Genomic DNA, 15,774 nt, shown 5'->3' on the forward strand with positions numbered 1-15,774 from the left:
GTGGGGCCAGATGAACAATTCGCACCCCCTGGCTTCCAGAACAGGCTGGTTTTACCACCGGTGAGGCTGATCCTTTCAGTGGATATCAGGTTTCCTTCCTAGCCCACTGGGTGGTCATGTGGAATATTTCAGAAAGCCAAGCTCAGTTTCCCTCAAGAAACGTTAGTGACCACTAGTTTAAGATAAATTTTTATTTGGCTATGGTGAAACAGCTGATCATATATTCCCCAAAATGAACATTAATTTGGCAAATTAATATACTGCACAAATAAGTATACAAAAGCAAAATTGAGAGCTAAATGAAGACAAAATTCCTCTCTGGGTCTTTCAAAAACACAATTTATCAGTTGAGAACTAATTGACTGTTTACAACTGGAGGTGAAAAGGGTGTATTCACAGATGTCTGCCTGAGACCACTGGATAAAGGGGATGAGTTCCAGTTAAATTTTGAAAAAAAAAAGGGGGAAATAGCAGGGCACGGTGGCTCACATCTGTAATCCCAGCCCTCTGGGAGGCCGGGACGGGCAGATCGCTTGAGGTCAGGAGTTTGAGACCAGCCTGGCCAACATGGCAAAACCCCTTCTCTACTAAAAATACAAAAATTAGCCAGGCATGGGCAGCTGTAGTCCCAGCTACTCAGGAGGCTAAGGCAGGAGAATTGCTTGAACCTGGGAGGCGGAGTTTGCAGTGAGCGGAGATCGTGCCACTGCACCCCAGCCTGGGCGACAGAGTGAGACCCCGTCTCAAAAAAAAAAAAAAAAAAAAAAGGTGTGTGTCGGGGAGGAGGGGAACAAAACAAAAAGCTGGCCCTGAAAGTCTCCTTACTACTCAGTTTGAGAGACAAAAACTCCAGCTCGCCTGTTGTTTATGCTCATGCCTGGCTCTCCTTCCACTGCCTGCCGTACACTTTGCTGGGGCGGGGCTGACTCTGTCTCCTCAGGGGCAGGACTGTCTATAACACTGTCTTAAGTTCCACCTCTTCTATGCCTGGGAGGACACACCTGTTTCGTGTTCATTTGCATTCCCAACTTATCTTTCTTCTTCTCCTGGTGGCCACAGGAGGTGCTTTGTCGGCTGGCAGGTCCATTTTGGGTATTCTAATCCAGGCTTCTGACTAGGTTTGGTAGCTATTCTCATTCTCATTTTACTTCTTATTCATTCTAACTCTCATTCTACTATTTTTTACTTAGACGTAGTAAGTAAGTAAGAAAGGTAAGAAAGGCCATAGTAAGCAGACGTGGTGTGCATAGGAAATATGCAGCCCTTCTGAGTTCCTGGACCCCAGTAGCACCATAGTCACCCGTAATAGCCACATAATAGCCACGCCTAGTTCTAAGAGTGAGTAGAGTTGGACCAAGTTGTGAAACTTCAAGTTTGCTTTTGTTTTTAGTTGAGGCCTAACCTAGGCTTGGCTGGGGACTTTTTTCAGGGTGCTAGTGTTGTAGAACCTCTGAGAGCAGCGAAAGGTTTATAAGATTTGGCCAAGGCCAGAGGGCGGGAGAGAAAATCTCACAATTCTGACCTGACTTTGGACATAATTGAGGCTTTATGAGGAAGGTGGGGATGCGGGAGTGGCGATCCCATGACCAAAGCTGCTTGCCTCCCTCAGTCCCTTGGCCAGATGAAACTTCTGGATGCCTTCAAGGACGTCTACCTGACCAAAGGATCTTGTTCTTTAAAGATAAACAAAGCCGGGCGTGGTGGTTCATGCCTGTAATCCCAACATTTCGGGAGGCCAAGGCAGGCGGATCACTTGAAGTCAGGAGATTGAGACCAGCCTGGCTAACATAGAGAAACCCCATCTCTACTAAAAATACAAAAATTAGCCAAGTGCGGTGGCACGCGCCTGTAATTTCAGCTACTTGGGAGGCTGCAGCAGGAGAATCACTTGAACCCGGGAGGCAGAGGTTGCAGTGAGCTGGGATTGCGCCACTGCACTCCAGCCTTGGCCACAGAGTGAGACTCCAAAAAAAAGAAAGAAAGAAAGAAGGAAGGAAGGAAGGAAGGAAGGAAGGAAAAGAAAGAGAGAGAAAGAAAAGAAAGAAAGGAAGAAAGAAAGGAGGGAAGGAAGGAAAAGAAAGAACAAGAGAGAGAAAGCAAGCAAGCAAGCAAGAAAGAAAGAAAAAAGAAAGAAAGAGAAAGAAAGAAAGGAAGGAAGGAAGGAAAACAAGTTCATCAATCTCACAGGCAGACGCTGGAGGGTTAGGATATGAAGGTAATCAATTATTAGCAACTCCCCTCCACCAAAATGACTTCATGCCAGCAAGTGTGCACGGGGAGAGGAGAGGACAAAGAGAGAAGAAAATAAGCAAAACAGAGAGAGGAAAATAAGCAAAGCAAACACCTTAGGGTTTTTGTTTGTTTGTTTGTTTTTGTTTTTTTGAGACGGAGCTTCACTCTTGTTGCCCAGGCTGGAGTGCAGTGGTGCGATCTTGGCTCACTGCAACCTCCGCCCGCGCCCTCCCCACCCCACCCCCAGGTTCAAGTGATTCTCCTGTCTCAGCCTCCTGAGTAGCTGGGATTACAGGCATGCACCACCACGCCCAGCTAATTTTGTATTTTTGGTAGAGACAGGGTTTCTCCATGTTGGTCAGGCTGGTCTTGAACTCCCAACCTCAGGTGATCCATCCGCCTTGGCCTCCCAAAGTGCTGGGATTACAGGCTTGAGCCACCGCGCCCGGCCTAGGGTTTTTATACTATAGGCTCAGTTGCACTAGCCTGGTCTCCTTTTGCCTTTCAAGGCCAAAGACGTGTGCCTCCAGGAAGCCGTGTTGCACCACCTACATGCTGTAAAGATCAAAGAATGCACTTATCTAGGCCACTGCTGTCATGTCTTCATTTCTTTTTTGTTTTTTGTTTTTTCTTTTTTTTTTTCGAGATGGAGTCTCGCTGGAGTGCAGTGGTGCAATCTCGGCTCACTGCAACCTCTGCCTCCCAGGTTCAAGCAATTCTCTTGTCTCAGCCTCTCGAGTAGCTGGGACTACAGGCGCGTGCCACCACACCCAGCTAATTTTTTGTATTTTTAGTAGAGACGGGGTTTTACCTCATTAGCCAGGAAGGTCTCAATCTCCTGACCTCGTGATCTGCCTGCCTCGGCCTCCCAAAGTGCTGGGATTACAGGTGTGAGCCACAGCGCCCTGTCCCATGTCTTCATTTCTGCAACCAACACCTCCATGCTCAGGTCTTCCAGTCTTCCAGCTGTCATCTTTCTCAAAACTGAAACTGGGAGTGAAGCAAGCCTTGGAAGGAGTGACAAATACACCCATCCCCTGAAGCCCCCGCAGGCCCCATTCATTGATCACAGCTCTCCTTCCCCCATTCATTGATCACAGCTCTCCTTCCCCCATTCATTGATCACAGCTCTCCTTCCACTGTTCATCGATCACAGCTCCCCTTCCACCATTCATTGATCACAGCTCTCCTTCCACCATTCATCGATCACAGCTCCCCTTCCACCATTCAGTGATCACAGCTCTCCTTCCCCCATTCATTGATCACAGCTCTCCTTCCACCATTCAGTGATCACAGCTCCCCTTCCACCATTCATTGATCACAGCTCTCCTTCCACCATTCATCGATTACAGCTCTCCTTCCCCCATTCAGTGATCACAGCTCTCCTTCCCCCATTCATTGATCACAGCTCTCCTTCCACCATTCATTGATCACAGCTCTCCTTCCACCATTCATTGATCACAGCTCTCCTTCCACCATTCAGTGATCACAGCTCCCCTTCCACCATTCATTGATCACAGCTCTCCTTCCACCATTCAGTGATCACAGCTCCCCTTCCACCATTCATTGATCACAGCTCTCCTTCCACCATTCATCGATTACAGCTCTCCTTCCACCATTCAGTGATCACAGCTCTCCTTCCCCCATTCATTGATCACAGCTCCCCTTCCACCATTCAGTGATCACAGCTCCCCTTCCACCATTCATTGATCACAGCTCTCCTTCCACCATTCATCAATTACAGCTCTCCTTCCCCCATTCAGTGATCACAGCTCTCCTTCCCCCATTCATTGATCACAGCTCCCCTTCCACCATTCAGTGATCACAGCTCTCCTTCCCCCATTCATTGATCACAGCTCTCCTTCCCCCATTCAGTGATCACAGCTCTCCTTCCCCCATTCATTGATCACAGCTCTCCTTCCCCCATTCAGTGATCACAGCTCTCCTTCCCCCATTCAGTGATCACAGCTCTCCTTCCCCCATTCATCGATTACAGCTCTCCTTCCACCATTCAGTGATCACAGCTCTCCTTCCACTGTTCATCGATTACAGCTCTCCTTCCACCATTCAGTGATCACAGCTCTCCTTCCACCATTCATTGATCACAGCTCTCCTTCCTGCTGAGCTTGGGTGTAGTCTCAGAGTCCTTCTCAACATAGCATTCCAGACAACCACCACCAAATGCGGCTTGACACTCAAGTAACACACATTTACCATTCCTGCCTGTCAATGAGAATCAGAACTGGACACCAGTTAAAGTGGCAGAGCTGAATTTTAGGGAGAAACTAAACTGCTGTAATAGGGGGAAAGAGACTTCAGCACAGAACTGAGCTCAATTTGAATACAAGGATAAATGGGAATTTATCACTGAACAGCAGGATGGGGGCATCAGTGGATGGACAGTCACTAAGAGGAAACATCAAGGGTAGTAGGTTCTTGAGAAACTGACTCAACAGGGTCCTTGCTGAGAGCAGGCCGGCAGGATGGGATATCAAGAGTTGGGAATTCTTTTGTAGGGGAGGAAAAATATCTTTTCTCCTACCCTTCAGAGTTTGTGGCTGGGGACCCCATAATAAAAGACAGATTAACAAGAGAAAAGCATAGAAATGTATTTAATATAAGTTTCACAAGACATAGGAGCCTTCATAAGAAAACAAAGATCCAAAGAAATGGTTAAACCTTAGTGTTTTTATGCTAGATTGGATGAAGAGTGGAGAGTTCTGAAAAAATGTTTGAGGACAGAGCAGGAGCTCCATATAGTCAACTGGGGAAAATTTAGCAAGTCTCATTCACTCAGATTCCTCTCAGCATCCCTCCATCTCTTTTTTTGAGATGGAGTTTCACTCATGTTGCCCAGGCTGGAGTGCAATGGCACGATCTCGGCTCACTGCAACCTCCGCCTACTGGGTTCAAGCGCTTCTCCTGCCCCAGCTACTAATCCCAAGTAGCTGGGATTACAGGCATGCACCACCACGGCCGGCTAATTTTGTATTTTTAGTAGAGACGGGGTTTTTCCATGTTGGTCAGGCTGGTCTCCAACTCCTGACCTCAGGTGGTCTACCCGCCTCGGCCTCCCAAAGTGTTGGGATTGCAAGTGCGAGGTACTGCACCTGAACCCCTCCATCTTTAAAGTCAAGGACACTCCTTCCCTCCGGGTATAAAGAGATCACCCCTTACATAAGGGTTGGATAATCCGCTTCAGGGGAAGGTCAGAAAATCATTTCACCAATTCCTTCAGCTAAACTATTCAATATACCAAGGCAGTGCATCCTGAACTCCGCCACTCTCTAAACTGACATAGCAGAATTTGTGATAAAACTGAACTCAGCAAAGATGAACACAGAAGACCACGGAGGACACCTGATGGAGAAGAGGGCTCGGAGGAGCATGGCCACAGTCCAGTTAAGGAGAAAGTCTTTGCCACGCCCCAGAGTTAGAGTACACAGCCCTCCCTAGCTAAGAAACTGTAAATAACTCTACAGCAATCCATCTGCAGCTCCAGGTAGACAACGTCACCTGCACCATCAGCCGCTTTTGACACCAGGCAATTCTAGGCACCTCGGCATGCTGAGTGTTTTGAGCAGGAGGTTGAGAGGGTCACAGAAGCAAGAAGGTCTCTCCAATCTTCTCCTGCCCTCCTTTCTCCTAATCCCCTTTGCCCTCTAAAGCAGTTCGTAGAATCTAGAATTCACCTCCCCTGAAGCAAGCCATCAAACTCAGGAACATCACTCTCTGAGCTCCTCACTACTCCACTGAAGACCCTCATGTGACAGGTATTGTGTCCTATACCTGGGGCAGGGGAAGAAATTCATAGACACAAAAAGAATCGGAACAAACAGGCCTAAAGGAGTTCCCCCAAGTTTATTATCATTAGATCACACTCCCTTTCATCCAGTCATGATTCTCTGCAACTATCTACTTTTTTTCATCAGACTTAGCATAAAAATACACAGTTTTCCCTGGTTCTTGGGCCTTCATTCCTGAAGGCTCCTGTGACATGTGACGCTTTCATTAAATATATTTGTTCAGGTTTTCTCCTGTTCATCTGTCCTATGTTACGGAAGTGTCAGCCACGAACTGAATGGGTGAAAAAAAGAGATTACTTTTTCTCCTCTACAGGGCTCAAGGCTCAGAAAGGTATTTTTCAAAAAAGAACTTGAGTCGTATAGCTCTATTTCATTTTTTCCTCAGAGACTATATACACAAAATTGAACAAGCATTTTATAACTTGTTCAAGAAGGCAAAAATATAGGTCACTGAAAACATAGTCTTCTTGAATTACTTTTCTTTCCAAACTTTAATTTAATCCTTGTAATAGTCACATCAAGAAAAGCTTTTTCTACCCATTTTCTTACCAGTTGAACACTCTTGAAAGTGGACTGTCAGTCACACAGCTCTGTGTTTCAGCTAATAACCTATTCTGCAGCTGACATACAGGAATACGACGGCTATACAAGAAAGAAATGTTATTTTTCTTTTCTATGGAATTGGGTCCAGAAAAATGCCTGTGAGAAAGGCTTTTTGCATGGACATTTGTCCTGGCACTTTTTTCTTATTAAAAATTTAATGGCGTGGGCCACATATTCATATTCAGATCAACTCTGGGTACTTATCCCAGTAGCTATGATAATTAAGATTTTACTTTTATGACAGTCTAGCAGAGCACAGGTTTTATATTCAATATTCTGCCACTTGACAATTCTTTAGCCAGCTTTTCCCAACTTCCCTTCTCATAAGACCCCACTCCATATACTGATTCAGCACGGCTGACATGCAGGCTGGAGTCCTGGTATTTACAAAGAACCAAAGAACCGCAAGTGATGTTTATAACCAGAAAGGTTTGGAAAGCACCACACCAGGCAAATAGTCAGTTTTAGGGGTTTTAAAAGATTTTCAAAACAAAGCTAAAGATTTTAGTTCATTTTTATTTTTATTTTTTCAAGACAGGGTCTGGCTCTGTCACCCAGGCTGGAGGGCGGTAGCATGATCATAGCTCACTGCAACCTCAAACTCCTGGGCTCAAGCCATCCTCTCTCCTCAGCCTCCCAAGTAGATGGGACTATAGGCGCATACCACTACGCCCAGCTAGTTTTGTTTTCAAATTTTTTTGTAGAGATGGGGTCTTGCTGTGTTGCCCAGCCTGGTCTTGAACTCCTGCTCTCAAAGGATCTTCCCGCCTCAGCCTCCCAAAGTACTGGGATTGCAGGTGTGAGCCTCTGTGCCTCACCAAAACTCAAGACTTTTCAATACAGCACACACACCACAAAGGACAGCCATGACAGTCACCCTGGTGAAGAGGTGAAAGCACCTGCCAGCTGCCGCTGCCTCAGCCTGCCCCAACCCCGTGCAGCCCTGCTCCTTCTCTCATTAGAAGCGGCAAGGGAAGCGGGGAGAGGGGTAGGGACGCTGTGAGCATCCCCAGAAACCATCGCAGCGCCTCCTGCCCAGCTGCAGAGGAGCCACTGCACTCCACCAAGGCAGCCGAGGGCTCTGAGGACCAGAACAGAATACACTTCCATATGCATTTCTTCCACAATTCTTTGAGTGAAGCACCACCCTCTGTACAGAATCATTATAATTATTCTTGGATCACTCTTTTGTCTCTCTACAGTGGCTTTGGTAACAGCAGGGATTCCAGAAACAAGGACACAAGCATCTGGCTTGAGCAAGGAGGCTGCTGGCAAGACTGAGGGTGGCAGCGCTAGGAGGATGAATGTGTGAGGAGTGGACAGGCGACAGGAAGAGAAGGGAAGAGAGAAGGAACAGACCGGGGAGAGCCCCTCAGTGGCCAGTAGTGAACTTTCCCCAAACCTGTCCTCCTGGCAGAACCCTCTCTCCCAGCTCCCGGAGGCAGAGCCAACCCCAGGCGGGAGGCTACAGCAAGCAGATGTCCTGGTCACTGCCTGCACCTCCCATGGTGGCTTTCACAGCTTCCCTGCCAGCACCAAGCCTACCCTAAACCTCCGAAAAGCATCTGAGGAGGCAGCTTACATTTGGGATTAAAACACCAGTGTTACCCCTGTCAGAAAAATTTGCATTCTTCGTGTGGTGAACGAAAAATAAAATCTTAAGCCCCCCACTGATCAGACCCCCTCTTGGCCAAGGGAACTCCAGAGAAAGCCTAAAACTGAGTTCCAGGCCATCACTGGAAGGGAGGTCAGGCACGTCTCCTCATATCCGCTTTCTTTTGGAGCTTAGACACGACAACTGACCAGCATTCCTGTAAAAACAGAGATCAGGAGGCTGACAAAACAGACTCTCTGTCGTAATAGGAAGCCAAATTCTAGGCCAGGAGCGGTGGCTCATGCCTGTAATCCCAGCACTTTGGGAAGCTGAGGTGGGTGGATCACAAAGTCAGGAGATCGAGACCATCCTGGCCAACATGGTGAAACCCCATCTCTACTAAAAATACAAAAAATTAGCTGGGCGTGGTGGTGGGCGCTTGTAGTCCCAGCTACTTGGAAAGCTGAGGCAGGAGAATTGCTTGAACCTGGGAGGCGGAGGTTGCAGTGAGCCGAGATCACACCATTGCACTCCAGCCTGGGCAACAGAGCGAGACTCCATCTCAAAAAAAAAAAAAAAAGAAAGAAAGAAAAGACAGATCTTAAACAGGATGTAAAGCCGGCAGTCTTGCTGAACAGGTCGTATTGTGGCTGACTCTGACACAGCATCCTTATCTTTTTTTCCTTTTTTTATTCTCCACAGGGCAAGTCCTAAGCATCCCTATCTTAACTTCAACAGTCCATTCTGCTAACTCCAAATTTTTAGACAAAGTTTTGTTCCTTTCACCAACTACACATTAAAGAATCTCGGAATTCACCTGTGACCTGTAAGCCCCCATTTCAAGATGTCCTGCGCTTCCTGGCCGGGCCAATGCACACCTTCCAGGTATGGATTTGTGTTTTGCCTCCTCAAAATGTGTAAGACCACACCGTGACCCGGCCACCTCAGCAGCACTAAGACCACACCGTGACCCGGCCACCTCAGCAGCACTAAGACCACACCGTGACCCGGCCACCTCAGCAGCACTAAGACCACACCGTGACCCGGCCACCTCAGGAGCACTAAGACCACCCCGTAACCCGGCCACCTCAGGAGCACTAAGACCACCCCGTAACATGGCCACCTCAGCAGCACTAAGACCACCCCATAACCCGGCCACCTCAGGAGCACTTGCTCAGGACCCCTTGAGACTGTTTCCTTGGGCTGTGGTCATTCATATTGGCCCAGAATAAACTCTTTAAAATATTTTCCAGAGTTTGGTTTTTCCCACTAGCAATGTCAACCTAAAAGGAAGAAGCTGAAACAAAATTAATGTAGTAGAGAGTTTATTTGGGCTAAGCTTGAGGACTGCAATCTGGGAGCATAGATTCAAGTTGCCCTGAATATACATCCCAAGTAGCAGACGTTGTAAGTGGATTTTTTTTTTTTTTGACAGAATCTCGCTCTGTTGCCAGGGTGGAGTGCAATGGCACAATCTCAGCTCACTGCAACCTCCGCCTCCCGGGTTCAAACGATTCTCCTGCCTCAGCCTCCCAAGTAGCTGGGATTACAGGCACGTGCCACCACACTTGGCTAATTTTTGTAATTTTAGTAGAGATGGGGTTTCACCATGTTGGCCAGGATGGTCTAGATCTCCTGACCTCATGATCCACCTGCCTTGGCCTCCCAAAGTGCAAGGATTACAGATGTGAGCCACCGCGCCCAGTTGATTTTTTTTTTTTTTTTTTACAGGGTCTGGCTCTGTCCCCCAGGCTGGAGTGCAGCCTCAAACTCCTAAGCTTAAGTGATCCTCCTGCCTCAGCCTCACGGGTAGCTAGGACCACAGACACATGCCACCATGCCTAGCTGATTTTTTGTATTTTTTTATGTTTTTGTAGAGACAGGGTATCACTCTTTTGCCCAGGGTGGTCTCAAACGCCTGGCCTTAAGTGATACTCCTCAGCCTCCCAAAGTGTCGGGATTATAAGCATGAACCACTGTGCCCCGCATAGGTGGATTTTTTTTTTTTTGGAAGTCTCGTTCTGCTGCCAGGCTGGAGTGTAGTGGTGCCATCTTGGCTCACTGCAACCTCCGACTTCCTGGTTCAAGTGATTCTCCTGCCTCAGCCTCCCAAGTAGCTGGGATTATAGGCACACACCACCATGCCCAGCTAATTTTTGTATTTTTAGTAGAGAAGGGGTTTCACCATGTTGGCCAGGATGGTCTCGATCTCCTGACTTTGTGATCCACCCACTTCAGCTTCCCAAAGTGCTGGGATTACAGGCATGAGCCACTGTGCCCGGCCAGGTGGATTTTTAAAGGTGATAAAGGGGGACGGAGAGCGTGCTGACACAAAGTGGCTCCTCAGGAATTCTCACTGGTCTACAGAAATAACATTGATTATGGTGGGTCATAGTGTCCGGGCATGGCATCCTTAGGTACACGTATAGCTTCTGTGGCAACAGCAAGCAGTTTCGAGAGATGAATTGCGAGATCAAAAGGGGCAGCAGGCTGCGGTTGCCATCTCATTTTAACATCTCTCTGAGTCTGACAATTCAAAGGACTTGCATTCCTCAGACAAAAGTTCACCTCCCCTCCCCTCCCTTCCCCCCGTTCCCTCCCCCTCCCCTTTTCTTTTCTCCCTTCCCCTCCATTCCTCTCCCCTCCCGGCTGTCTTCTCCCCTCCCCTCCCCTCCTCTCCCTTCTCCTTCCCTTCCGCTTCCTTTCCTTTCTTCCCCTTTCCCCTTTCCCCTTTCCTTTCTTTTCTTTTCTTGAGGAGACTCCAGGAAAGAGAAAGACAGAACTGTGGCAACTTTCTGGAGCAGAAAGTTCTGAGGCAAGGAAAAGCCCTTATGTGCGACGCGAGGGAGGCTGCACAGACCTGGGTGGCTGCCCGCAGCTTCTGGAGCCTGGCCGCAGCGCCTCTGAAGGCAATGTCACATAGGGAACGAGTCACCAGGAAGCCAGACAGGCACAAGCACATGGACGCTTTCCACCTTGAAGATCCAGGGCCACCTTCCTGCCCCCTGGGGGCGCAGCGGTCTCCAGTCCCTGGAGAAGCTCCAGCTGGGGATACTGTCAACCCGGTAACCAGCACGGCACTCCTGCGCAGCCCGGGACCAGCTGTAAAGTGGTGATGGCAGGAGAAACCCTACAGGGACTGGCTCACACACACAAAGGGGCTGCCTCACACACACACACACACAGGGACTGGCTCACACACACGGGGACTGCCTCACACACACAAAGGGGCTGCCTCACACACACACACAGGGACTGGCTCACACACACACAGGGACTGGCTCACACACACAGGGACTGCCTCACACACACGGGGACTGCCTCACACACACAAAGGGGCTGCCTCACACACACAAAGGGACTGGCTCACACACACACAGGGACTGGCTCACACACACACAGGGACTGCCTCACACACACACAGGGACTGGCTCACACACACACAGGGACTGGCTCACAAGTTTTAAGTGAAAGGAAGAAATCAGGAGTTCTTTCCTTTTTTAGCAATTTGGAACTCTAAGAAAAAGGCTACAGTGTTATATTAATGTCTCACCACTCCCACCCCCTTTTCAAGTGAAATAAAGAATACAAGGGAAGCCAGAAAAATGCTGAAGATTTTGGCAATGAAGGGTCTGACCACAAAGAAAGCCAATGTGCCACTTGTGTGGATTTTTGCAGAAAGAGTAAACAGCCTTCCTGCAAGACGCAGGCTGGAGAGGGTTCCGTTTTCATGGCTGGCTGCCACAGAATTGGCTTAGGCTGGATGGACTGAGCAGAGCATGGGGTCTGAACCGAGTGGCGTGAGCCAGGGGTCCAGAGCAGACACGGGGGGCGTGCACGCCATCTCCAGAGTCGCACAGGGCTGTGCGTAGGTGGCCACTAGGGTAGGTCACGCATAAAAGTTGCTTTGTATCTGCAGCACGAACAAGACTTAAAGAAAGATCTGTTTTATAAAGACGAAGCAGTGCTAAGTATGTCATTTAGGATGAAGAAGAAGGCAGGGAAAGCGTTCATTTTAGAAGTGCTGTGAGGATGGTGCAGGACGCAGTGGGGCGGGGGGAGGGTGCATTCCGCCCAGATCTTCCCTCCCCTCACTACTGTGCTGCCCTGCCTGCATGCCCTCACGCCCAGGCTAGTTTCCACTCTGCCACAGGCAGTGAAGATTGGATCCGCTGATGGCAGCATCTTGGAAACAGGAAACTGACAGGCCTCTGAATATGCCATCCTAAAATATGACTGTCTGAGACCAGACTATACCACCCCAAAATACGACTGTCAGAGACCAGATTATACCACCCCAAAATATGACTGTCAGAGACCAGACTATACTACCCCAAAATATGACTCAGAAACCAGACTATATCACCCCAAAATATGACTGTCAGAGACCAGACTATAACACCCCAAAATACGACTCAGAGACCAGACTATATCACCCCAAAATACGACTGTCAGAGACCAGATTATACCACCCCAAAATATGACTGTCAGAGACCAGACTATAACACCCCAAAATACGACTCAGAGACCAGACTATATCACCCCAAAATATGACTGTCAGAGACCAGATTATACCACCCCAAAATATGACTGTCAGAGACCAGACTATACCACCTCAAAATACGACTCAGAGACCAGACTATATCACCCCAAAATATGACTGTCAGAGACTAACCAGACCATGCCTCCCACACATGCCTCTTTGTCTTAAGGATCATTTGGAGCTGGTTATTTTGAGAAACTGCAGACGCAGGAGAACCTTTAAAAACAGAAACTTACCATTTTGTAAAGGAAATGTCCGTCCATAAAGGAACTGTCCATTTGTAAGGGTGCCTTCCTCTCTGCACCAGAGAGAGAAGAACAACTGGATCTCTAGACTCCTGAACCATGGAGAAGGTTTCTAAGCCTGAAGTTTAAACTACCTGTTTGAGATCAACTCCAGAGACATACTCAGTTCTCTGGGTGCCTCCCAAGTGCACACGAGCTACACATACTAATAAACTTCTGTTTGTTTTTCTCTTCTTACTCGGTCTTTGTTACAGGGAGTCTCAGCTAAGAAGGTTGGAGGGCAGAGAGAAAACTCGTGTTCTGCCCCTACCGGAGCAAGTGTGTGTTCCTCTGCACTGATGAATGTGCCTGTCTCCAGAAAGGGCAGCCCGTAGGTACTGAGAGCAGAGGTGGAGCTTCCAAGAGAGCAGTGACAGCCTCACTCCTCCTCCCTGGCCCACCCTCACCCCGTCCCCTGCACCTGGAGCCACTGGAAGACGGAGGAGCCATCCTTTAAGAATCTCTTGGAGGACTCATCGACCCCATGGGGACATGGTACAAGGCTGGAGAGCAGCTCTGTGTTGAAGGGGAGGAGAGAAGATAATCCCATTTCCTCCCAGTCTAAAGAATGAGCATTCCCAGTGGAAGGAGAAAGCAGATCCTTGGCCACACACAATCCTCGGAGAAGAGTCAACAGGATTGTGACTAGAAGTGGCTTCTATATCAGCCCAAAGTTGACTTTCAGCAAAAGGTAGGTTTTTGCAATTTAAAGCAGTGACAATTGATTTAGACAAGGTTAGCCTTAAGTGATTTAAAAAATGCTTTTATGTAGGATCTCATTTAATCTTCATTGCGGTTCTTGTAGAAAGGAATCAGAATTTAAGGCACCAGCGCGAGGTTGGAGAGCTATTATATTATGGAGCTAGGATTCTGACCTAGTTGGCTTAACAAGGAGGGGCTTAATAAAGACAAGTGATCTCCAAGCCCAAATACAAGCAAAGCCAGCTCATAAAAGATCTGCTTTCAGATTTTAATCTTTGATGAAGGGAAATGTTTAAAAATTTCCTAAAAGCAAAATTGACAAGACAAATCCAAAGAAAACCCTGTCTTATCCAGTGTGGCCTTGAGGTCCAACTGCATCCCCTGAACCTGGTACATTTGCCTTTGGGTACATTCAGTAAAGAAGCCACGGTCTCAGAATATATGGGGTGGTATTTTTGTTGGGAGCAGGGGTGGAGAAGTTGCCTCGAAATATATACAGATTAAAAATGTATATATTTCAAATGTATTTAACAAAATTTATAGCTAAGCAAATATTCCCTACGATCTACCAAAAAAAATGTAGAAATTATCCACAAAGAATTTAGGGCTTCATCTATTTTTAGAGGAAGAAGCTGTTAGCATGCTGCGTTCAGAATAAATACATTCAATTAAGTTAATAAATTAATCATGTAATCTTTGATTAAGATTATCACCAATGAAATATAGCTACACAAACAGTAATGATTCAACTATAGCTTTGCTTATTGCAATGAAAAGGATGATCTGGACATCTAGATACCCTCCCGAAAACCTTGTGAAACCTGTGACTACCTCTTCATGTAAGTCCCTCTCCCCACCCCCGACTGGGGAAGTCAATGATTTACCAAACACAGCACGCAGCTGGTCCATGGCACAGGCAGCAGGAACCCAGCACTATCTGCCTAAAGATGGTGACCTGCTTATGGGTGGCCGTGGTCCGCAAGTCATCAGTAGCTTTGGCACACGGGTCTATCTTCTGGAATGACCAGGCCTCCCTACGTAGGCCAGAGTCTTCCTGCACAGGCCCTGGGCCCTAAGGCTGCACAGGTGCCCGAGGTCCAGTCTGCAGATATGTTGGGATCAAGGCATCGCGTGTCCTTCTGCTAAGGCAGTGCTTCCCATACCGCTGGCAGGCATCAAGATCACTTAGAGAGCTTGTAATTCCTCAGGAAATGACCTTCAGGCCTCTGACAAAAAGTGTCAAACAACTGAAACTAGATCACCACACCAGATGCCCGACCCCTCATTCACCATGATCGCTTCCTTGCCCCAGGCTGGAGTGCAGTGGCGCGATCTCAGCTCACTGCGACCTCCGCCTCCCGGGTTCAAGTGATTCTTCTGTCTCAGCCTCGTGAGTAGCTGGGACTACAGGTGCACGCCACCACGCCCAGCTAATTTTTGTATTTTTAGTAGAGATGGGATTTCTTAGCCAGACTGGTCTCAAACTCCTGACCTCGTGATCTGCCCACCTCTGTCTCCCAAAATGCTGAGATTACAGGTGTAAGCCACCGCAACCAGCCTGAGCCACCGCGCCTGGCCCTGTTTTCTTATACATTGTTATATTTCTTGCCTGCTATATAAACTCCTGGTTTTGATCAGTCAGGGAGATGGATTTGAGACTCAGCTGGCATCTCCTCAGCTGCAGCACCCTATTAAAGCCTCCTTCCTTGGCAATACTCATCATCTCAGTGATTGGCTTTCTGTGCGGTGAGCAGCAGGACTGAGATCAAACCCCTGGTGTTTCAGTAACAATTTTCCTACTGTTTTTCTTTTTTTTTTTTCTGTAGAGCCAATGTCGTGCCATGTTGCCCAGGCTGGTTTCAAACTCCTGGGATCAGGTGATCCCCCTACCTCAGCCTCCCAAAGTGCTGGGATTACAGGTATGAACCACCACGCCTGACCCCCTAGTGAAATCTAAAATTGCAACACTGTTTTTTCTCACAGTTTTCTCATGCCATTAATTCTCTCTTC

General features: G+C 47.9%; 1 long non-coding RNA gene across 1 annotated transcript in view; it reads right to left on the minus strand.

Moving 5' to 3' along the window:
- Positions 1 to 15,774, minus strand: part of LOC134758382 (uncharacterized) — an 82,587-nt gene that overhangs the window by 54,591 nt on the left and 12,222 nt on the right. The gene's annotated exons all lie outside the window — the stretch shown is intronic.

This window comes from Gorilla gorilla, chromosome 3, assembly GCF_029281585.2.
Source record: "Gorilla gorilla gorilla isolate KB3781 chromosome 3, NHGRI_mGorGor1-v2.1_pri, whole genome shotgun sequence".
NCBI classification, from domain to species: Eukaryota; Metazoa; Chordata; class Mammalia; order Primates; family Hominidae; genus Gorilla; species Gorilla gorilla.